This window comes from Syngnathus scovelli, chromosome 6 (assembly GCF_024217435.2).
Source record: "Syngnathus scovelli strain Florida chromosome 6, RoL_Ssco_1.2, whole genome shotgun sequence".
NCBI classification, from domain to species: domain Eukaryota; kingdom Metazoa; phylum Chordata; class Actinopteri; order Syngnathiformes; family Syngnathidae; genus Syngnathus; species Syngnathus scovelli.
This window is the reverse complement of record NC_090852.1, coordinates 5,294,058-5,318,324: the sequence shown is the minus strand read 5'-3', so window position 1 is coordinate 5,318,324 and position 24,267 is coordinate 5,294,058.

The following is a 24,267-nucleotide window of genomic DNA, read 5'->3' as shown; positions in this document are numbered from 1 at the left end:
TCAGGGGCACCATCGACAACAAAACAGTGTGATGGAGAAGGCCCATTTCAGTGATATGGTCAGACAAGACAAAACTAGTATCGAACAGCAAGACTTTGGACGATTTGACGTGTGACGACTTTGAGCTCACCCGACGGGGTGACGGACTAGGTGGACAGTGACCAATTGTTTGACGCTTGAACGTGTTTGCGACAATACGTTTTTCTGTGTGACTTAATTTTTTGTTTTTTTTTTGTTTTTGCAGCATCAGCCACAAGCCAAGGAGCGGATTGCGCGTTGCTTGCGTAACTTGTTTTCATTCTTGCAGGTTGTCGATTGCGTTCGTGGAAAGTTTGTGTTGGATTTACAAGAATATGTTAACCCTTGCCCTTTTGGTTTTATGATGAACTTGTTGATGACGTGGTTTTCAGGACATGATCCGCGGGCGCCAGGATTCATTTTATGACTGTTTTTATTTTGATACTTGATGTCTGTTTTTGTGTGTACAAATGTCCGCTGTCAGCCGGGCTATAAGCTCACTGACAGGAGTGCGATGATTTTTGTTTGTGTTGCCGAGTGTGTGTGGTGGACAGTCAAGTTTCAAGGACTTGGGGGATGGTCCTGGGGCCCAGATGGTAACTAGAGGTTCCGCGGGCCTGGCTACAATGAGTGTGGTGATGAGGGGCGACACTTTGCAGGTTCCTTTTGATACGTAATGACACATTGGGTGAATGTGTCAAAGGGGGGAGTGGTAGAATAGAAATGGGTGAGTAGGTTTCAATTTGTAATTATGATGTACAAAGTTTTTTCCAAATTCACTTGTTTTCAAGCTTTAACAGGACATGCCAGAATTCACCCAGCAGTGATGGAAGGAGCAGAGGAAGACCAGTGACATCTGGTTGTGGTGTGGTGATGACAAATTATAGGATCACTTGCCGAAGAATGCATCAGGTATCTGTGCCCTCGTGTCGTTGATAATGCCTGTGGTGGTTGTCCCCATTGAAATACAGAATCTCAATTGGAACCTGGAGTCCCCACTGGCGGGGCTCCTGAAGCAAGCCAAAAGAGAGGTTTTGCCCCCGTGGTTGAGCGACGACGATCCAACATATATTGACACTATAGGAGTGCCCCGGGGTGTGCCAGATAAGTATAAACTCGTTAATCAAGTGTCCTCGGGATTCGAAAGTATCTTCCTATGGAAGTAAAAATGTAGACCGTATTAATTACGTTCATTACAATGTCCAACGACTGGGTAATTATACAGCTGAATCATTTGCCGCAGTTCATGAACAATTGGCTGCAACGTCGTTAATGGCATTCCAAAAGGAACATGGTGTGTGTGGAATGTTTGGTGATGCATGTTGTACTTTCATCCCAAACAACACGGCACCAGGAGGCCGACTGACCAAGGCGTTGGAAGGACTAAGGACACTGAACAAAAAGATGAAAGATCATCAAAGTCAAAGTCAGCTTTATTGTCAATTTCTCCACATGCCAAAGACACACAAAGAAACCGAAATTTCCCACGGTGACAAGACATGGCTCACAACAGACAAACAAGTAAACAAGTATAACAAAAGCGTGCTGAATAAATAATGAATAAATAACACAACAATAAATAAATAAAAAAGAGGAGCAGAAAAAAAAGGAGCAAGTGCGCGTACAGCAGACATTCCTGAAAATAGCGCAACAGTGCCGCACGCTACGCAGAAGGGGGTAGCGAGTTCAGGGCCCTAACAGCCTGGAGAAAGAAGCTGTTGGCGAGTCTGGTGGTGCGGGAGCGCAGGCTCCTGTACCTCTTCCCAGAGGGCAGAAGGTCAAACAAAGAGTGAGCCGGGTGACTCACATCTCTGGCAATCGAGGTTGCCTTGCGGGCGAGATGGGAGGTGTAAATGTCCTTCAGGGAGGGGAGCGAAGCACCAATAATCTTACCAGCCGTATTCACTATGCGCTGCAGGGCCTTCAAGTTCTGTTCAGTGCAGTTACCACCCCAGACAGCGATGCAACTGGTGAGGACGCTCTCAATGGTGCCATGGTAGAATGTAGACAGGACTGCCTGAGGAGCACATGCACGCTTGAGCTTCCGCAGGAAGTACAGGTGGCGCTGAGCTTTCTTTGCCAGTGACGAGGTGTTTGCGGACCAAGAGAGGTCCTCACTGATGTGCACCCCCAGGAACTTGGTGCAGCTCACCCTCTCCACCACAGCACCGTCGATGATCAGCGGCAGGTGTGTTGTGTGACCCTTCCGGAAGTCAACAATGATCTCCTTGGTCTTATTGACGTTCAGCAGGAGGTTGTTGTCCCTGCACCACGTGGTCAGAAGGTCAACTTCCGACCTGTACCGAGTCTCGTCGCCCTTCGTGATGAGACCCACCAGAGTCGTGTCGTCAGCAAACTTCACTATGCGGTTGTCGCTGTAGGTCGCAGTGCAGTCATGCGTCAGCAGGGTGAAGAGCAATGGACTGAGCACGCAGCCCTGGGGGGCCCCCGTGCTCAGCGTGATGCTGGCGGAGATTTTTTCGCCAACACGCACCACCTGAGGCCTCTGACAGAGGAAGTCCAGTATCCAGTTGCAGAGGGAGGTACTGAGGCCCAGCTCGTCGAGTTTGCGGATGAGTCGCTGCGGCACAATGGTGTTGAAAGCAGAGCTGAAGTCCACAAACAGCAACCTCACATATGAGTCCTTTCTCTCCAGGTGGGTGAGGGCCGAGTGGAGGGCAGAGCAGATGGCATCCTCAGAGGACCGCTTGGCACGGTACGCAAACTGGAAAGGGTCAATGGTGGGGGGGAGAACGGACTTGATGTGCTCCATGACCAGCCGCTCAAAGCACTTCATGATGATGGGCATCAGTGCCACAGGGCGGTAGTCATTGAAGCAGGACGGTGCAGGTTTCTTCGGCACAGGAACGATGGTGGCAGCCTTGAAACACGAGGGGACGATGGCCTGCTGCAGGGAAACGTTAAAGATGTCCGTGAAGACACCCGACAGTCCTTCAGCGCTCGATGTTGTCAGGGCCCGCCGCCTTACGGGTGTCAATAGCGGCAAGCGCCCTCCTCACACCGTCGCAGGGGCTGTGGGGGGGGGGAGTGGACTTCAGCGGGCAAGTGTCGAAGCGAGCAAAGAAGCGGTTCAGATCGTTCAGCAGACGGACGTCCTCGGCGCGGGCTTGTAGTCCGTGATGGTCTGAATGCCCCGCCAAAGGCTACGTGCGTCCTTGCTGTCCTTAAAGTGGGTGGACGTACACGATATTTGGTCTGATTGGATGAAAACGTTCGGAAGCTGGAAAGGCCTCATCATGTCTGTGCTAGTTGCTGTAGCTATTTTTACTACAATTATGATTTTATGCGATTGTTGGCCCGTTGCCACCGATGGGCCACTATACCCTGGTGACTCAACATAAGCAGCGGGGGGAAGGAAGGACCGACAGCGCGCTGGTATCTGTTTGCTAGAGTAATGGGTGATGACCTCATAAATGAGGTCATGAGAGGGAGTAAAGGGAAATGTGCTTTCGGCAGTTTGCAAACATATTTTTAAGGTTGTGTTAAACTTATAATCATATTAATATAATATCTGGTATTGGAGTGCTCGTGTGGATTGGTGGGTGGCGAAGAATGTGCAGGCAAACTGCATGAACTTGTATCTAGTATTGGAGTGCTCGTGTGGATTGGTGGGTGGCGAAGAATGTGCAGGCAAACTGCATGAACTTGTTTTCTTTGAAGTGTTGTGGAATAGGCCCAGACAGGGAGTACTGGACGAGAACACCTCAAGGTCGGTGAGAAACGAGAACAACAGCACGTCTATGTGGTCGGGCTTCGCGGGAAAATCCAACCGCCTGACCTCAGCGATAACACCGACACGGGGAGGAGATGGCCATCGACCAATCATCTCACAATATTTTGCATGCTTTAATATTCATATTGTGTTTCTTCAAAACTGGGCAACCCGGAAGAATGTGTCATCTTTTGGTGGTCACAAAAACGCACGAGTTTTAGTGTGAGGGACCCGGGACCCAGGCCTGTATTAGTGTGCTTTGTCAGGAATAAACAATTGGTAAATTTGGTCTGATTGATCTACTGGTCTTCTCTTTGACAGAACGAACTCGCAAAATTGTTAGGTGCGCCAGTGTGTGGATTAGGACATAGCAATTTATGTGTTAAGTGTTGATCGCAATTTGGAGTCAGATCAATAACTAAAATCCATAACCTAACAGTACATAAATCAAGCAAATTAGATCCAGAGACGCACCAAAAATTCACATTGCAGAACCTGCTAATTTCTACACTAACGTCAGAAACTTAAGTTTTAGAGTAATTACTCTATAACACAAATAATTGACTTATAAAATGTTGAACGCAATATATATAACACACCTCACTATGAAGGAAATTGTTGAATTTGTTGAGTGCAACTCAAGCTAATGTTTTTTTCAAGTAACTATTTGTAGATCTATTGAGTAAATATTTGATAAATTATCAAACTAAAGTAACATATTTGGTTGTAGACCCATTGAGTGAACATGTGATGTATTATGAAACTGTTTTTTTTTTTTTTTGTCCAAGTAGCAAATATTCAATTAGGTGTATTGAGTGAGTACTTCATGAATTACCACAAGTATGGTGCTAATTCAACGTTTTATTTTTACTTTGACTCAGGAGGGGAGCTGTATTATTGCCGCCAAAAAGGCACAGGCCAGGCAGTCCAAGTGAAGGTTGTCTGTGGTGCTGAAGAGGCAAATGAAATTTTTAAGAGTTTTCATGCCAACCCGGCAGGGGCACACGCCTGGCAAAATAAAACAAGACACAGCATCTCTCTGAGATATTACTGGCCAGCGATGTCTGTTGACATTAATGAGTGGGTATGTAAACAATACAAAATGAGTATACTTATTTGTTCATTTTTTTAAGCCTGCAAACATAATGAATGAAACTATTCCTTTGTATCTTTTGCAAACAATTCAAAATGATTATCTAAGATCTTCCCCTTCTTTTTGCATGCATTTATTAACAATGACTACTTTTCCACAAAACTTGCCATTGTCAGGTGTCCCAGTGCACCGAATGTCAGGCAGCCGGCATATCAATAAAAAGCCCAACAGAGGTCATGCCTATACAGTTAATCCAAATAATGTTCTCTATTTTGACCCAAGGTCTATATAGTATTTTGTATGTGGCATACTTTATATAACTATTTTTCTCAGCAACATCAGTTTAACACAATTTGTTTTTATAAATATTTATCTATTAGGTGTCTCAGCCATTTGAACTCTTGGGCATGGACCTCATTGGCAAACTGGCTCAGACAAAAGATGGATACCAATATATTTGCGTGATGGTCGATTATTTCACGAAATGGCCTCAAGCCTATCCATTGAGGTCGAAGTCTGCTGCTGATGTTACCGCCTGTATCCTAAAATTCGTCTACCAATTTGAGTCGCCAAAAAGGATCGTGACAGATCAAGGCAAAGAATTTGTCAATGCAGTAAGTACTACATTGTTTGGCAGAAATTATCTTCATCATAGCTGTCAAATACAGGTCCCTGAGGGCATATCTGGCCTGCAACTTTATTTTGTGTGGCCAATGAAAGCAACGAAAGGATGTCGAACTTCATAAAATAGCTGGAGTAAAATAAAAATAAAAAACGTTTCTTACTGCTCATTGTATTTTGTCCGTGTTTTGTGACTGTTGCACTTGTGGGTGTTGCATTTTCCTTCTGTGTATTTGTGATGCAAAGCCAGTGTAGTGATGCTGTTAAGCTCACATTCTCAAACACTATTTCACTGCAAAATTGCCCAACTCAATTACTTATTCTTTCCCCTGGCAACTGCAGATCAACAAAAGATTATGTGAAATGCTTGACATAAAAAGAAGCCTTTGCTCACCATACCACCCTCAAACTAATGGGTTGGTGGAAAAATTAAATGGAACAATTCAAAGGTGAGTATACTTCATTTACCCACATTAATCTTTGACAATTTCTTGTTATGATGTCGCTCATGAGTTTGTTTTTGTTTTCAAGGCACTTTCAAAGTAAATAACATGCACTATAAAAACTGTTTGGTCAGAAAAAACACATTTTGGTTGAAAAATTGTCATTGGAGTCATTTATATACAATTCTCCAAAATTAATAAAAAACAACAACACTGTCACCAGCGCAATTTTAAAACTGATTTTGTTTTTTAGAGCTCTGAGCAAAGTGGTTTGTCAGCATCCAGAAAGCTGGGATGAATATTTGGATGCAGTTATGTTTGGTTTGCGGACCAAAAAACAAATGACAACAAAGTACTCGCCTTACTTTCTAATGTTCGGCAGAGAGGCACGCTACCCCATTCAAGTGCCAGAACACTACGAGGTAAGATTTTGGCACATCAAGATCCATGATCCATTACAAGGATATACAGTATTATACGATCAAGGACAATTTGCTTGTTGAATTTGTTTAGGTACATCTTAATTGTAAAACATCCATCCATCCATCCATCCATTTTCTGAACCGCTTAGTCCCCACGGGGGTCGCGGGCGTGCTGGAGCCTATCCCAGCCGTCATCGGGCAGTAGGCGGGGGACACCCTGAACCGGTTGCCAGCCAATCGCAGGGCACACAGAGACAGACAACCATTCGCACTCACACTCACACCTAGGGACAATTTGGAGTCTTCAATCGGCCTACCAAGCATGTTTTTGGAATGTGGGAGGAAACCGGAGCGCCCGGAGAAAACCCACGCGGGCCCGGGGAGAACATGCAAACTCCACACAGGGAGGGCCGGAGGTGGAATCGAACCCGCACCCTCCTAACTGTGAGGCGGACGTGCTACCCAGTGCTCCACCGAGCCGCCCTAATTGTAAGTTTTATATTTGTGTTTTACAATTTTTTTTTTAATTGTAAAACACAAATATAAAACTAAAACTTGTTGACACTTTAATCATGACAGGAAATGTTTGCCTTTTCTGAAGGTTGATGGCACTGTGGAGGATGTGGTGGGGATGGAAGTTCTCCAGCCACGGCTCCCTTTTCCCCTGCTCTTAATACCGCAACACCACCACGACTGTCCTTGACTTTTAGACAAAATGTGGACAAATGTAAGATGTATTCATGATAAAACTGTAAACATATTAAAACATACATTATGGATATGTGGCACATAGGTCTTGTACTCACAAAGTGTTTTATAAGTGCCACTTGCTGCTATGGAATGAACCACATTTCCAATTGCATTTTGAGGTATTGTTCTGACTTATTTTTGGCAGACGTTCAAGATGCCTGGAAGGGAAAGCACGTCCATGTTCTATCAAAAATCGGAGTGTACAAATTGTTCTTTGGGGACATTATGAACGTTGGACCCAAATCTGAGCTGGAATCTGAGGTAAAATTATGTTTTCATATCTGAAACTTAGGTTTCTCGGTTTGACTGTTTTGTTTCAAGTCTTAATTGGCAGCACTGTATTTTTTTGGGGGGGTGGGGAATATTTTCTGTTTCAATTTGTTTGCCGTTTCAATCACAGGTTATAAACGCGTACCTCCTGTTGTTGGTGAACAAACGCAACCAAATCAGCGTGGAAAAGGTTTCCTATACTGACTCATTTGCAATGACTAATTTATTATATCTTGCAAAATTATCAATGACGTTAAGAAGTTAAATGTCTTAATATTGTTGCCGGGCCAATTAGTGGCCCAACAACGTTATTAAGACATTATAACAATTTTATTAAAAAACTCAATTGGCATTCATTTTGTTCTTTACACATTTTATTGAAATTATTGACAGACGTATTTTTTTCTTCTGTTTATTTTTAGATCAACCCGGTGGAATACAAACTTATTGCTGGCATTGTCAATGAGCATAATCATTGGAAGCTGGCGGTAAAGAAATGTTTTAATGCCACAAGAGGGAGTAACATTACAGCAAAAAAATATATAGTTATGTGCAAAATGTTTGATAATTCATGCATATGAATAATAAAACCTCATATTTTGTGTTTAAAATATAGGCAATCATGCCAGGAGAAAAAAGGTCCTTACTGCTTGATCCTCTTGGTGAGTCTCAAATGGACATTAAAAAATGCCTGGAATCAACACGGTAAGCACAGCTTCTGAAAGTCAGAGTTCTATTGTGATATCAACATTTAACTGAAGATGTGCGCTTTCTTTTGAAAGTGGACTAGGTTTTTGTTTTTATCAATACAAATTATGTAATTGACGGATAAAACTTGAAATTTGTGTTTATGTGCTGGCTCTTATATTTCAGGGCGTTCATGCGTAACAAAGGGTGCAATGTTTCCAGGTGGACTTGTGGCACTGTCCCCCATCCCAGGCAACACGATTCAACCTCTTGTGGTGTTTTTGCTTTGAAAGTATGCATTTGATTTACAGACTATATTTACCAAACTCATATCACTCAATTATGCAAAAACTTAAACAAACATTACTCAAAACAAAAAACTGAGTATGAAGAAATGACCATCTACAGCGTTTGGTTTAGGTTTTAGCCGCATTTTTAATTTTATTGCTTAAATCGCATTTTCTCAACGAGCTGGCACATTTTCTGAATTGTGCCCCTCCCGTCACTCTGGTTAGGTTGGCATAGTAAAAAGTACTCCTGGGCGCTTTAGAGTGCCGAGTTGACCACGGCGAATGAAAAAATGACCACCTGAAACGTTTGATTTAGGTTTTTTAAACTTTTTTAATTTCATTGCTTAAATCGCATTTTCTTGACGAGCTGAGCACGTTTTCTGAATTGTGCCCCTCCCGTCACTCTGGTTAGGTTGGAGAAGTAAAAAGTGCTCTTGGGGTCTTTAGAGTGCCGAGTTGACCACTGCGCATGAAGAAATGACCATAAGCAGCGTTTTTTTTTTTTGCGCTTTTTTAATTTTATTGCTTAAATCGCATTTTCTCGAAGAGCTGAGCACGTTTTCTGAATTGTGTCCCTCCCGTCACTCTGGTTTGGTTGGCATAGTAATAAAGTGCTCGTGGGGGCTATAGAGTTCCGAGTTGACCACTGCGCATTAACAAATTACCATCTGCAGCGTTTGGTTTAGGTTTTAGGGACATTTTTAATTTTATTGCTTAAATTGCATTTTCTCGACGAGCTGAGCACGTTTTCTGATTTGTGCCCCTCCCGTCACTCTGGTTAGGTAGGCATAGTAAAAAGTACTCTTGGGGGCTTGAGAGTGCCGAGTTGACCTCTGCACATTAAGAAATGAGCATCTGCAACGTTTGGTTTAGGTTTTATAAGCATTTTTAATTTTAATGCTTTAATCGCATTTTCTCGACGAGCTGAGCACGTTGTGTGAATTGTTCCTCTCCCGTCACTGTAGTGAGGTTGGCATAGTAAAAAGTACTCTAGGGGGCTCTAGAGTGCCGACTTGACCACTGCGCATTAAAAAATGACCATCTGCAGCGTTTGGTTTAGGTTTTTTGCGCTTTTAAAATTTGATTGCTTAAATCGCATTTTCTCGACGAGCTGAGCATGTTTTCTGAATTGTGCCCCTCCCGTCACTCTGGTAAGTTTGGCATAATAAAAAGTACTCTTGGGGGCTTTGGAGTGCCGAGTTGACCTTGGCACATGAAAAAATGACCACCTGCAACGTTTGGTTTAGGTTTTATGAGCATTTTCAATTTTAATATTTAAATCACATTTTCTCGACGAGCTGAGCACGTTTTCTGAATTGTGCCCCTCCTGTCACTCTGGTTAGGTTGGCATGTAAAAAGTGCTCTTGGGGGCTTTAGAGTGCCGAGTTGACCACTGCGTATGACGAAATGACCATCTGCAGCGTTTGGTTTAGGTTTTAGCCTCATTTTTAATTTTATTGCTTAAATCGCATTTTCTCGACGAGCTGAACACGTTTTCTGAATTGTGTCCTTCCCGTCACTCTGGTTAGGTTGGCATAGTAAAAAGTACTCCTGGGCGCTTTAGAGTGCCGATCTGATCTCGGCACATGAAGAAATGACCACCTGCACGTTTGGTTTAGATTTTATAAGTATTCTTAATTTTATTGCTTTAATTGAATTTTCTCGAAAAGCTGAGCACGTTTTCTTAATTGTGCCCCTCCCGTCACTCATGTTAGGTTGGCATAGTAAGAAGTGCACTTGGGGGCTTTAGAGTGCCGAGTTGACCACAGCGCATGAAGAAATGACCACCTGAAACGTTTGATTTAGGTTTTTTATGCTTTTTCAATTTTATTGCTTAAATCGCATATTCTCGACGAGCCGAGCACATTTTCTGAATTGTGGTTTGGTTGGCATAGTAAAAACTACTCTTGGGGGCTTTAGAGTGCTGAGTTGACCTCGGCACATGAAGAAATGACCACCTGCAACGTTTGGTTTAGGTTTTAGAAGCATTTTTAATTTAATCCATCCATCCATCTTCTTCCGCTTATCCGGGGTCGGGTCGCGGGGGCAGCAGCTTTAGGAGGGAATACCAGACTTCCCTCTCCCCAGCCACTTCATCCAGCTCATCCCGGGGGATCCCAAGGCGTTCCCAGGCCAACTGAGAGACACAGTCTCTCCAGCGCGTCCTGCGTCGTCCCGGGGTCTACTACCGGTGGGACATGCCCGGAACACCTCCCCAGGGAGGCGTCCAGAAGGCATCCTGATAAGATGCCCGAGCCACCTCATCTGGCTCCTCTCAACGTGGAGGAGTACCGAGTCTACTCCGAGTCTCTCTTAGCTTCTCACCCTATCTCTGCGGAGAAAACTCATTTCGGCCACTTGTATCCGGGATCTCGTTCTTTCGGTCACGACCCATAACTCGTGACGATAGGTGAGGGTAGTAGCGTAAATCGATCGATAAATTGAGAGCTTTGCCTTTAGGCTCAACTCTCTCTTCACCACAACGGACTGCATTACTGCCGACGCTGCACCGATCCGCCTGTCGATCTCGCGCTCCATCCTCCCCTCACTCGTGAACAAGACTCCAAGATACTTGAACTCCACTTGGGGCAGGATCTCATCCCCGATCCGGAGAGGGCATTAAACTCTTTTCCGATCGAGGACCATGGACGATTTGCAGGTGCTGACCCTCATCCCGACCGCTTCACACTCGGCTGCGAACCGTTCCAGCGAGAGCTGGAGATCACGACCTGAAGAAGCCAACAGCACCACGTCATCTGCAAAAAGCAGAGACGGGATGCTGAGGTCCCCAAACCGGACCCCCTCAACGCCTCGGTTGCGGCTAGAAATTATGTCCATAAAGATTATGAACAGAATCGGTGACAAAGAGCAGCCTTCCAACTCCGTCCAACCTTCACTGGGAACGAATCCGACTTACTGCCGGAAATGCGGACCAGACTCTGGCATCGGTGATACAGGGACCAAACCGCCCTTATCAGTTGGCTCGGCACCCCGTGCTCCCGAAGCACGCTCCACAGAACCTCCCGAGGGACACGGTCAAACGCCTTTTCCAAGTCCACAAAACACATGTGAACTCCCATGTACCCTTGAGGATCCTGCCGAGGTTGTAGAGCTGGTCCACTGTTCCACGGCCAGGACGAGGTGGGAGTTGAAGCTCTTCCTGACAGGAGATTCTGCCAGATGTTCCCAGCAGACCCTCACAGAGCGTTTGGGTCTGCCACGTCGGACCAGCATCTTCCCCCACCATCTGAGCCAACCCACCACCAGGTGGTGATCAGTTGACAGCTCCGCCCCTCTCTTCACCCGAGTGTCCAAAACATGCGGCTGCAAATCCGATGACACGACTACAAAGTCGATCATCGAACTGCGGCCTAGGGTGTCCTGGTGCCAAGTTCACACATGGACACCCTTATGTTTGAACTTGGTGTTCATTATTAAAAATCCGTGTCGAGCACAGAAGTCCAATAATAGAACTGTTGGATTTTGTCCACAATTTAGGGAGCGCGTTATCTGCGCCTCACGGCAAAAGCCTTTGCCAATCACCTGTTATCCAATTTACTCACTGCGTGCTCGTTTGATTTCTTCAGATTTAGGAAAATGCAAAGACACTGAAGCAGAAATTAGACTTAGACAGATTGGTTGAGTTCAATCACAATTCTTGTTCAAAAAGCTCTGTTTTCAGGAAAGTACAATACAGCGCTGGGCCCTTCAAGAGCGGAAAGTCTCCATTCAGAAAAGGCAAAGTCCAAGGTTGTTAGATCAGTTTTATATTCAGTAGCACATTGTGGGCTGGGATTGATGGGCGATGAGTCTTCGGGGTGGGGCAAGTTCGAAGGAGAGTCTGCTTCCATGGGAGTGGTGCTGGTTATGGGCGATTCGGTGTGTTGGTGGGGGGCTGTTGGTGTGTGTGTGTGTGTGGAGGGGGCTGTTGTCTTCCATCCCGTCTCTCGGCCTTGGCGATCATCTTTGGCCGAGTTCTCGGGTGGCTCCTTCTGGCACCCACTGATTTTATCTCCACGTGACCTTCCTGTGAACATTCTTCTCCAATCTTGGACATACACTGTCGTACCGCATTCAACCGTATCTTTTCTTTGTTAGGCAAACTATTTCCCTCTGTGCAGAGCGTTCAGTAGTAATCAAAAACTGGCGTCTAGCATTAGTCAAAACATAAGATACAATCAAGTACTGAACGGTCAAGACGACTCTGGCCGTGTCCATGATTCAGAGAAAAAACATCAGGCATGCATTCCACAGTTCCTTAAGGGTCATTAAGCTATTTAGGCAATATATCAAAAGTCATTTGTTATTTCAAAGTCCTCAGAAATATATATATCAGATCATAAAGTTATAAAAACCTTTCTCATCACCACTTATCAAAAATGTCTAGTTATGTCTTCTTTATTGATTTGGTGTGTAGGTATAATTATATGCTTCAAATGTTTCTTTTATTTATTTAATATGTGAATATACTTGTCTGCTTATGTACTTTATTCAATGAGGTTTGAGCATATCTGTTTTTGTAGCAAGGCAGGACTTTTTGTATTTCGACCTCATTCCTTCAGAACACCGCTCCGGTTCAGATCGGGGGGGCCGTTCCTCCATATCACGCCCTTCCAGGTCTCACTGTCATTGCCCACGTGAGCATTGAAGTCACCCAGTAGAACGATGGAGTCCCCAGAAGAAGCGTTCTCCAGCACTTCCTCCAGGGACCCCAAGAAGGGTGGGTACTCTGAGCTGCCGTTTGGTGCATAGACACAAATAGCAGTCAGGACCCGTCCCACCACCCGAAGGCGGAGGGAGGCTACCCTCTCGTTCACCGGGGTGAAGCCCAATGTGCAGGCGCCCAGCCGGGGGGCAATAAGTATACCCACACCTGCTCGACGTCTCTCACCGTGGGCAACTCCAGAGTGGAAGAGAGTCCAGCCCCTCTCTGTACGTGGAGGCTAGTCCGACTATATCTAGTCGGAATTTTTCTGCCTCGCACACCAGCTCGGGCTCCTTTCCAGCCAGAGAGGTGACATTCCATAACCCAAGAGCCAGCTTCTGCAGCCGGGGATCAGACCGCCAAGGTCCCTGCCTTTGGCGGCCGTCAAGCTCACATTGCACCCAAACCCTTTGGCCCCTCCCACAGGTGGTGAGCCCATGAGAAGGGGGACCCACGTTTCCTTTTTGGGCTGTGCCTGGCCGGGCCCCATGGGCGAAGGCCCGGCCACCAGACGCTCGCCTTCGAGACCAACCTCCATGCCTGGCTCCAGAGGGAGGCCCCCGTGACCTGCGTCCGGGCGAGGGAAGACGAAGTCCATTTATTTTAATCATCATAAGGGGCTTCTGTGAGCCGTGCTTTGTCTGGCCCTTCACTTAGGACCCGTTTGCCATGGGTGACCCTACAAGGGGCATGAAGCCCCTGACAACATGGCTCCTAGGATCATAGGGGCACGCAAACCCCTCCACCACGATAAGGTGACGACTCACGGAGGGGGCATTTTTAATTTTAATGCTTTATTCGCATTTTCTCGACGAGCTGAGCACGTTTTCTGAATTGTGCCAATCCCGATCACTGTGGTTAGGTTGGCATAGTAAAAAGTTCTCTAGGGGGCTTTAGAGTGCCGAGTTGACCTCGGCACATGAAGAAATGACCACCTGCAACGTTTGGTTTAGGTTTTAGCCGTTTTTTTAAATTTTATTGCTTAAATCGCTTTTCCTGACGAGCTGAGCACGTTTTCTTAATTGTGCCCCTCCCGTCACTCTGGTTAGGTTGGCATAGTCAAAAGTGCTCTTGGGGGCTTTAGAGTGCCGAGTTGACCACTGTGCATGAAAATATGACCACCTGCAACGTTTGGTTTGGGTTTTAGGTGCATTTTTAATTGTATTAGTTAAATTGCTTTTTCTCGACGAGCTGAGCAAGTTTTCTGAATTGTGCCACTCCCGTCACTCTGTTTAGGTCGGCATAGTAAAAAGTGCTCTTGGGGGCTTATGAGTTGACCACTGCGCATGAAGAAATGACCATCTGGAGCATTTGGTTTAGGTTTTAGGCGCATTTTTTATTTTATTGCTTAAATCACATTTTCTGGACGAGCTGAGCACGTTTTCTGAATTGTGCCCCTCCCGTCACTCTGGTTAGATTGGCATAGTAAAAAGTACTCTTGGGGGCCTAGAGTGCCGAGTTGACCTCTGCGCAATAAAAAATGACCATCTGCAGCGTTTGGTTTAGTTTTTTGCGATTTTTTAATTTTATTGCTTAAATCGCATTTTCTCGACGAGCTGAGCACGTTTTCTGAATTGTGGCTCTCCAGTCACTCTGGTTGGGTTGGCATAGTAAAAAGTGCTCTTCGCGGCTAGAGAGTGCCGAGTTGACCACTGCGCATGAAGAAATAACCACCTGCAACGTTTGGTTTGGGTTTTAGGTGCATTTTTAATTTGATTGCTTAAATCGGATTTTCTCGACGAGCTGAGCACGTTTTCTGAATTGTGCTCCTCCCGTCACTCTGGTTAGGTTGGCATAGTAAAAAGTACTCTTGGGACTTTGGAGTGCCGAGTTGACCACTGCGCATGAAGAAATGACCATCTGCAGCGTTTGGTTTAGGTTATAGGTGCATTTTTAATTTTATTGCTTGAATCGCATTTTCTCGACAAGCTGAGCACGCTTTCTAAATTGTGCCCCTCCCGTCACTCTGGTTAGGTTGGCATAGTAAAAAGTGCTCTTGGCGGCTATAGAGTGTCGAGTTGACCACTGCACATGAAAAAATAACCACCTGCAACGTTTGGTTTGGGTTTTATAAGTATTTATACATTTATTGCTTAAATCGCATTTTCTCGACGAGCTGAGCACGTTTTCTGAATTGTGCTCCTCCCGTCACTCTGGTTGGGTTGGCATAGTAAAAAGTGCTCTTGGCGGCTAGAGAGTGTCGAGTTGACCACTGCGCATGAAAAAATAACCACCTGCAACGTTTGGTTTGGGTTTTATAAGTATTTATAAATTTATTGCTTAAATCATATTTTCTTGACGAGCTGAGCACATTTTCTGAATTGTGCTCCTCCCGTCACTCTGGTTAGGTTGGCATAGTAAAAAGTACTCTTGGGGGCTTTAGAGGGCCGAGTTGACCACTGCGCATGGATAAATGATCATCTGCAGCGTTTGGTTTAGGTTTTAGGTACATTTTTAATTTTATTGCTTAAATCGCATTTTCTCGACGAGCTGAGCACGTTTTCTGAATTGTGCCCCTCCTGTCACTCTGGTTGGGTTGGCATAGTAAAAAGTGCTCTTGGCGGCTAGAGAGTGCCGCGTTGACCACTGTGCATGAAGAAATAACCACCTGCAACGTTTGGTTTGGGTTTTATAAGTATTTATGAATTTATTGGTTAAATCGCATTTTCTCGACAAGCTGAGCACGTTTTCTTAATTGTGCTCCTCCCGTCACTCTGGTTAGGTTGGCATTGTAAAAAGTACTCTTGGGGGAGTGCCGAGTTGACCACTGCGCATGAAGAAATGACCATTTGCAGCGTTTGGTTTAGGTTTTAGGTGCATTTTTAATTTTATTGCTTAAATCGCATTTTCTCGACGAGCTGAGTACGTTTTTTGAATTGTGCCCCACCCGTCACTCTGGTTGGGTTGGCATAGAAAAAGTGCTCTTGGCGGCTAGAATGTGCGGAGTTGACCACTGCGCATGAAGAAATAACCACCTGCAACGTTTGGTTTGGGTTATAGGTGCATTTTTAATTTTATTGCTTAAATCGCATTTTCTCGACGAGCTGAGCACGTTTTCTGAATTGTGCTCCTCCCGTCACTCTGGTTAGGTTGGCATAGTAAAAAGTACTCTTGGGGGCTTTAGAGTGCCGAGTTGAACACTGCGCATGAAGAAATGAACATCTGCAGCGTTTGGTTTAGGTTTTAGGTGCATTTTTAATGTTATTGCTTAAATCGCATTTTCTCGACGAGCTGAGCGCGTTTTCTGAATTTTGCTCCTCCCGTCACTCTGGTTAGGTTGGCATAGTAAAAAGTACTCTTGGGGGCTTTAGAGTGCCGAGTTGACCACTGCGCATGAAGAAATGACCATCTGCAGCGTTTGGTTTGGCTTTTATAAGTATTTATAAATGTATTGCTTAAATCGCATTTTCTCGACGAGCTGAGCACGTTTTCTGAATTGTGCTCCTCCCGTCACTCTGGTTAGGTTGGCATAGTAAAAAGTACTCCTGGGGGCTTTAGAGTGCCGAGTTGACCACTGCGCAGGAAGAAATGATCATCTGCAGCGTTTGGTTTAGGTTTTATAAGTATTTATAAATTTATTGCTTAAATCGCATTTTCTCGACGAGCTGAGCATGTTTTCTGAATTGTGCTCCTCCCGTCACTCTGGTTAGGTTGGCATAGTAAAAAGTACTTTTGAGGGCTTTAGAGTGCCGGGTTGACCACTGCGCATGAAGAAATGACCATCTGCAGCGTTTGGTTTAGGTTTTAGGTGCATTTTTAATTTTATTGCTTAAATTCCATTTTCTTGACGAGCTGAGCACGTTTTCTGAATTGTGCCCCACCCGTCACTCTGGTTGGGTTGGCATAGTAAAAAAGTGCTCTTCGCGGCTAGAGAGTGCGGAGTTGACCACTGCGCATGAAGAAATAACCACCTGCAACGTTTGGTTTGGGTTTTAGGTGCATTATTAATTTTATTGCTTCAATTGCTTTTTCTCGACGAGCTGAGCACGTTTTCTGAATTGTGCCCCACCCGTCACTCTGGTTGGGTTGGCATAGTAAAAAGTGCTCTTGGCGGCTAGAGAGTGCGGAGTTGACCACTGCGCATGAAGAAATGACCATCTGCAGAGTTTGGTTTAGGTTTTAGGTGCATTTTTAATTTTATTGCTTAAATCGCATTTTCTCGACGAGCTGAGCACGTTTTCTTAATTGTGCTCCTCCCGTCACTTTGGTTGGGTTGGTATAGTGAAAAGTGCTCTTGGCGGCTAGAGAGTGCCGAGTTGACCACTGCGCATGAAAAAATAACCACCTGCAACGTTTGATTTGGGTTTTATAAGTATTTATAAATGTATTGCTTAAATCGCATTTTCTCGACGAGCTGAGCACGTTTTCTGAATTGTGCCACTCCCGTCACTCTGATAAGGTTGGCATAGTAAAAAGTGCTCTTGGCGGCTAGAGAGTGCCGCGTTGAAAATTGCGCATGAAGAAATAACCACCTGCAACGTTTGGTTTGGGTTTTATAACTAGTTATAAATTTATTGCTTAAAATGCATTTTCTCGACGAGCTGAGCACGTTTTCTGAATTGTGCTCCTCCCGTCACTCTGGTTGGGTGCGCATAGTAAAAAGTGCTCTTGGCAGCTAGAGAGTGCCGCGTTGACCACTGCGCATGAAGAAATAACCACCTGCAACGTTTGGTTTAGGTTTTAGGTGCATTTTTAATTTTATTGCTTAAATCGCATTTTCTCAACGAGCTGAGCACGTTTTCTGAAATGTGCTCCTCCCGTCACTCTGGTTGGGTGCGCATAGTAAAAGGTGCTCTTGGCAGCTAGAGAGTGCCGCGTTGACTGCTGCGCATGAAGAAATAACCACCTGCAACTTTTGGTTTAGGTTTTAGGTGCATTTTTAATTTTATTGCTTAAATCGCATTTTCTCGACGAGCTGAGCACGTTTTCTGAAATGCGCTCCTCCCGTCACTCTGGTTGGGTGCGCATAGTAAAAAGTGCTCTTGGCAGCTAGAGAGTGCCGCGTTGACCACTGTTAGGGTTTTCCAGGTTATCTTGATCCTATGATTATGTTGGAATGTAACCTGTAATAATTAAACTCGCCTGTCCTGTCTTAACAAAAGTAGTAGAACAAAGTGACTAGCTGCAGAGGAAGCAATCAAAGTTGTTTAGTTCACACAACATCGTGAAGGACCCCCTGCTGTGCTTTGATCAGCCAGGGGCTTCGGCCATTTGTCTACTCTGACCCCCACTCTCACCCCCACTCTGTTCCTCCTAATAAATATGCCCTTGCAGGAAGGAGACCTTTCAGACTTCATTCGATAATCGCTGTTCAGACAGCGACGAATGGACTCTCCACCTGCAGGTGTCTAAAAGAACTTGCCTTGTCTCTTGTGGTTCTTGCAAAATAAGTTGGAGTGAGCAAATCTCTAACATTTTGGTGCCGAAACCCGGGACCCTCATACCCATCATCTGGCTGACGGAGGACGACGCGCTGTACACCGTCGACGGGCCAGCGTCCACTAGCCGGACCTGGTAAAGAAAGACCTGGGAAGGAAATTCTTCGCTGGGCCAGCATCTTAGGTCTGCCTTCGTCTGACAGAGGTGGATTGACGGGACCCGGCAGTGCAACGAACCAGGGGACAAGTAAGTTAAAGGCTTGAAATTGTGTTGTGTTGTTAAACGCGTAACACATAGAGGTGCACGGGAGATAGCTTGGGTTCAAGTCCCAGTGGAAGAAACAGGCTAAGAAAGGCAGAGCTTCTTTTTCGTTCATCGAAGAAGTGTGTAGACTCTTCTTTGTCTGTTTTTCCGAGCTGAGGGATCTGGCTTGGGTTAAAGTCCCAGTGGAAGGAACGTGCTAAGAAACACGGAGCTTCTTTTTTGTTAATCAAAGAAGGGCGTAGATTTTTCTTTGCATGTTTTTCCAAGCCAAAGAATAGCTTGGGTTCAAGTCCCAGTGGAAGAAACGGGCTAAGAAAAACAGAGCTTCTTTTTCTTAATTGAAGAAGGGCGTAGATTTTTTCTTTTGTCCGTTTTTCCAAAGCTGTTTGGGAGGGTTTTACGCCCATCCCTGGATAGGCCTAAAAAAGCGCTGGAGTTTGTGTGATTGAGTGTGTGACTGGTAGGATAAGTTGACTAAGAAGCAGTTCTAGCGTTGATCCATGGCAATAAAACAGGCTAGTAATTTGTTGAAAGGTCAATTTAAACCTGCATTGAGGATCCTCAAAGGAAAAAAAAAAATTGAAAAAAAATTGTAAAACCTTAAGCTACTAAAATTAAGATGGGAAATAAGAATGGTAAATCTCTTGCTCTGCTCTTCTTTAAAACGAGAGGTTCATGGCAAGTAGATTTCTTAATTGTATGCAATACATGCTGAAGTGGAAGAAAATGTATGGAGTACAAGGAAATTTGAAATGTGGAAGAAGTGGATTGTGCTAAAATGTGGTTGAAAGCTTCACAAGAAAGAAGAGAACAAATCCAAAAGACAAAAGATAGAAAGTTGAAAAGTGATGAGGCCGCCATTCAATTGAGATTTGAAAGAGAATTCTGGGTACATAGTGGCATCCCATTCAATGATACAGCTGAGAGTGCTTATCAACAACAGCTTAAAAATGCGCTCCTCACTAATTTCCGCCCTGAAATAGGCAACTTGGTGAGGAAACATTTGGTGGAAGTGGATGTTGCAAGTGTGACAACAACTATGCAATGGGCCAGACATGCTGAAAAAGTGATCAAAAAAGGCAAAAGCTCTGATTTATTTCATCTAGATAATGATGATGATGAACTAGATGAAGATACAACAGTCTTCTTCCAAAGGTCCCAGCAAGGCAGAGGAAGAGGTAGATACCAACAAGGTCGCAGGCCGCCATATAATTCAAAACCCCCACGAGATTCTGACAACTGTTGGAACTGTGGGAGACGAGGACACTTCGCACGAGAGTGTCGTTTTGCAAAACAATATCAATCAAAGGGTGGAGGAAGGAAAAGAGGAAAAGCCTCATTTTTAGCATGACAAGCTTCCTCCTCTTTGACCGCTTATGCTCATACAGAGAAAGAAAGAATAGATGCCCATATGACAGCAAAACATGTCATTGTCAGATTATTAGAATTTTTTTTTTAGATTATTAGAAATCCTGTTCACACAAGAAGTATGACAATGCTGTTTGTAGGCCCAATTACAAATGAATAGGGATCAAATTGTGTTACACTGAAGTTAAAATATGCAAATCAAGTGGTAAAGAAATGCAACTTGCTTCTAGAAGATAAATAAATAAAATTAGAATGTGCTGTCCTCGTGTGCATGGGAGGGACCAGCTCATGATCGACCACAGGAAATGGCCAGCCTGTGACGAATCATTGTTGCTGGGAACTACCTTTTGCATGCGAGAGCTGTGCATGTGTGTGCGTATATGTTAAAATGATGAACATTGGCTAAAGTTTTAGTATAAAAAAAAATTTTGCTAGACTGTGGTCTATCCAATTTGCATAGCAGAACAGAAATGATTTTGAAAGATAAAAATGAGAGGAAAGAGAGAAATCTGTTTGCGAGCAGAAACTAGTCCACACTAGTGCATGTTAGTGTCAAGCCCTCATGAGAAATTCGGAGTTAACAAAACAACGGAACATGCTTTCAGGAATTGGAAGAAGCTAAATTGTGAATTTAAGATTTTGCAATGCTACATTTAATAGGAATAATTGATTGGTTGTGTTATAAGATTATACAAAATTCTAAATGCAAGCTAAATCTGAGAGATTGAGTTCTTCAAATTTAAAAACAAAGAAAAAAAAAAAATTCAGATTAATTTGCCAATTGTTTGTTTTAGTTAAGTTTTTTTTGAATTGGTGGATTGTTCTACCAGGAAACCTGAGTTGGAAATGATATATGAATGTTGTGTGGTGAGCTTGGATGAATTGGGACCAATGTGATAGAAAGACTCCTTTTTGGAGACTGCGTGTGAGATGCAAATGAACATTGATGAATGATAGCCTGAATGAAAAGAAATTACAGGTTGAATGGTTGAAGTCGTTGGCGACTACTATAGAGAATTAGTAGAGCGACTTTGATGAAAGAGTGATTTTGAGCAGGTTGAATGTTAGGAAGAAACGCGTAGCTTTTGGATTGATAATTAACTAGAAAAAAACTGGAGAACCAGTAACACATGTAGAAGATGTGTGAACTGAGAAATTGAGAAGCGTTTTGGAAAGAAAGTCAAATTAAATGATGATGGAATCGTATGTGGTAAAGAACGCATTCTCCCAAAAAGTTTGTCAAGGTGTGAGGCATGGGCGTTGCCAAGCCTCAAAAGGGGGGGGGAGCGAGTAGGACAGATAGTAGAAGATAGTAATAAGACAACACTTTATGATGAATTTTCGAATACATTTGGTGTTATATTGTGGTAAATTTTTTGTTCTGGTGTAGATAGGTTAGCAACACGAGAGATTTAGAGGTTCAAAAGAAAGACAGTTAAAAGAAAACATTTTTGATTTGGACAATTGCAGGCTAACAGGAACATGAGAACGATAAGAACTACGAGGTGGGATCCAATTTCATTGGGGAGATTGAGAATTCACAGCACCATACTCTAAGTCACATTTTTGAGCAAGCATGACAATAACATGTGAGAGGTCAAGACATACAGATCAGGGCTTGCATAAATAGTTTTTGGTTAAAGGGAATCATTAGGAAGTGTTCAAACTCTTCCCGCAAACATTCCTATTTGCCAGTTAAATGGGCACTACAATTGACTACGAGAGTTGCAAACAACAGATGAAGAGCAGTCCTTGGCAGATTATATGATCAGGACGCTCAAACTGTGTCAAAGACAAATTTACTGCCGCTTGATTTTTCCTCCTCACAGGTCGACAACCCCATCGATCCAGGAGACTGGGTCTACATCGAGGTCATTAAAGGAAGGAACTGGGCCAGCCACGACGGGAGGGGCCATTCCTAGTCTTGCTGACTACACATGTTGCACCCAAGGTTGCAGGACCCACAAATGCATTAACGACGACTGCTCTCCAGGAGGAAACTGGATGGGAGCTCTGGACATCACCGATGAGTGTCAAGATAAGAGAGCCATTTCAGGTGGGGAGGGCTCTACTACCAACATGGCTGCACCATCGGACGGGACCTACTTCATCCAGAAGTTCAGAGGCACTGCCTCACCTGCATCCTATGAGTGCACGTGCCTGTTCAGTACGGATCATGGTTTTGTGGTCACGAGAGTTGTCCGATGCTGCCTGCCAACTGGACACGAGTGTGTGCGCCGGTGTGTGTGACAGACCTCACCTACAGACTAGAACATCATCCGCTGACGAAAACACGGGCACATATACAACTTCTTAGACGTGACAGATGTGATAATGATAATGAGACGTGGATTGCGTAGATGCTGTTCTGTTGAGCATGTTTTACAGAAACTTGATGATTTGACCATCGAAAATGCTTCGCAAGTGATGGATACAATGATGTACTGTTTCTGTGTTTTTCTTTTTATTTTTTATTATTCATAGCATTCTGGTCGTCTTAGGCAAAGGGACCGTGTAAGAATTTTCCTGCTAATAACATCTGGCCAGCAGGTTTTTCGCTTACACAATAAGTTTGATCTGGGGTATTAAGGTAATGCCTCATCTTCACTGGAAAGTGTTGCTATCATTGTTTGTTGTTTTTATTTTTACTATTCTACTTTCTTCATTATACGTATATATGTTTTTTTTTTCCTTTTCTTGCTTGTCTTTGTTGTTTGGGGTGACATAATCATATGATAAAACAGGAGGGGGATGTTAGGGTTTTCCAGGTTATCTTGATCCTATGATTATGTTGGAATGTAACCTGTAATAATTAAACTCGCCTGTCCTGTCTTAACAAAAGTAGTAGAACAAAGTGACTAGCTGCAGAGGAAGCAATCAAAGTTGTTTAGTTCACACAACATCGTGAAGGACCCCCTGCTGTGCTTTGATCAGCCAGGGGCTTCGGCCATTTGTCTACTCTGACCCCCACTCTCACCCCCACTCTGTTCCTCCTAATAAATATGCCCTTGCAGGAAGGAGACCTTTCAGACTTCATTCGATAATCGCTGTTCAGACAGCGACGAATGGACTCTCCACCTGCAGGTGTCTAAAAGAACTTGCCTTGTCTCTTGTGGTTCTTGCAAAATAAGTTGGAGTGAGCAAATCTCTAACAACCACTGCGCATGAAGAAATAACCACCTGCAACTTTTGGTTTAGGTTTTGGGTGCATTTTTAATTTTATTGCTTAAATCGCATTTTCTCGACGAGCTGAGCACGTTTTCTGAAATGTGCTCCTCCCGTCACTCTGGTTTGGTGCGCATAGTAAAAAGTGCTCTTGGCAGCTAGAGAGTGCCGCGTTGACCACTGCGCATGAAGAAATGACCATCTGCAGCGTTTGGTTTAGGTTTTAGGTGCATTTTTAATTTTATTGCTTAAATCGCATTTTCTCGACGAGCTGAGCACGTTTTCTGAAATGTGCTCCTCCCGTCACTCTGGTAGGGTGTGCATTGTAAAAAGTGCTTTTGGCAGCTAGAGTGCCGCGTTGACCACTGCGCATGAAGAAATGACCATCTGCAACGTTTGGTTTAGGTTTTGGGTGAATTTTTAATTTTATTGCTTAAATCGCATTTTCTCGACGAGCTGAGCACGTTTTCTGAAATGCGCTCCTCCCGTCACTCTGGTTGGGTGTGCATAGTAAAAAGTGCTCTTGGCAGCTAGAGAGTGCCACGTTGACCACTGCGCATGAAGAAATGACCATCTGCAGCGTTTGGTTTAGGTTTTAGGTGCATTTTTTATTGTATTGCTTAAATCGCATTTTCTCGACGAGCTGAGCACGTTTTCTGAAATGTGCTCCTCCCGTCACTCTGGTTGGGTGCGCATAGTAAAAAGTGCTCTTGGCAGCTAGAGAGTGCCGCGTTGACCACTGCGCATAAAGAAATAACCACCTGCAACGTTTGGTTTAGGTTTTAGGTGCATTTTTAATTTTATTGCTTAAATCGCATTTTCTCGACGAGCTGAGCACGTTTTCTGAAATGCGCTCCTCCCGTCACTCTGGTTGGGTGCGCATAGTAAAAAGTGCTCTTGGCAGCTAGAGAGTGCCGCGTTTACCACTGCGCATGAAGAAATGACCACCTGCAACGTTTGGTTTAGGTTTTAGGTGCATTTTTAATTTTATTGCTTAAATCGCATTTTCTCGACGAGCTGAGCACGTTTTCTGAAATGTGCTCCTCCCGTCACTCTGGT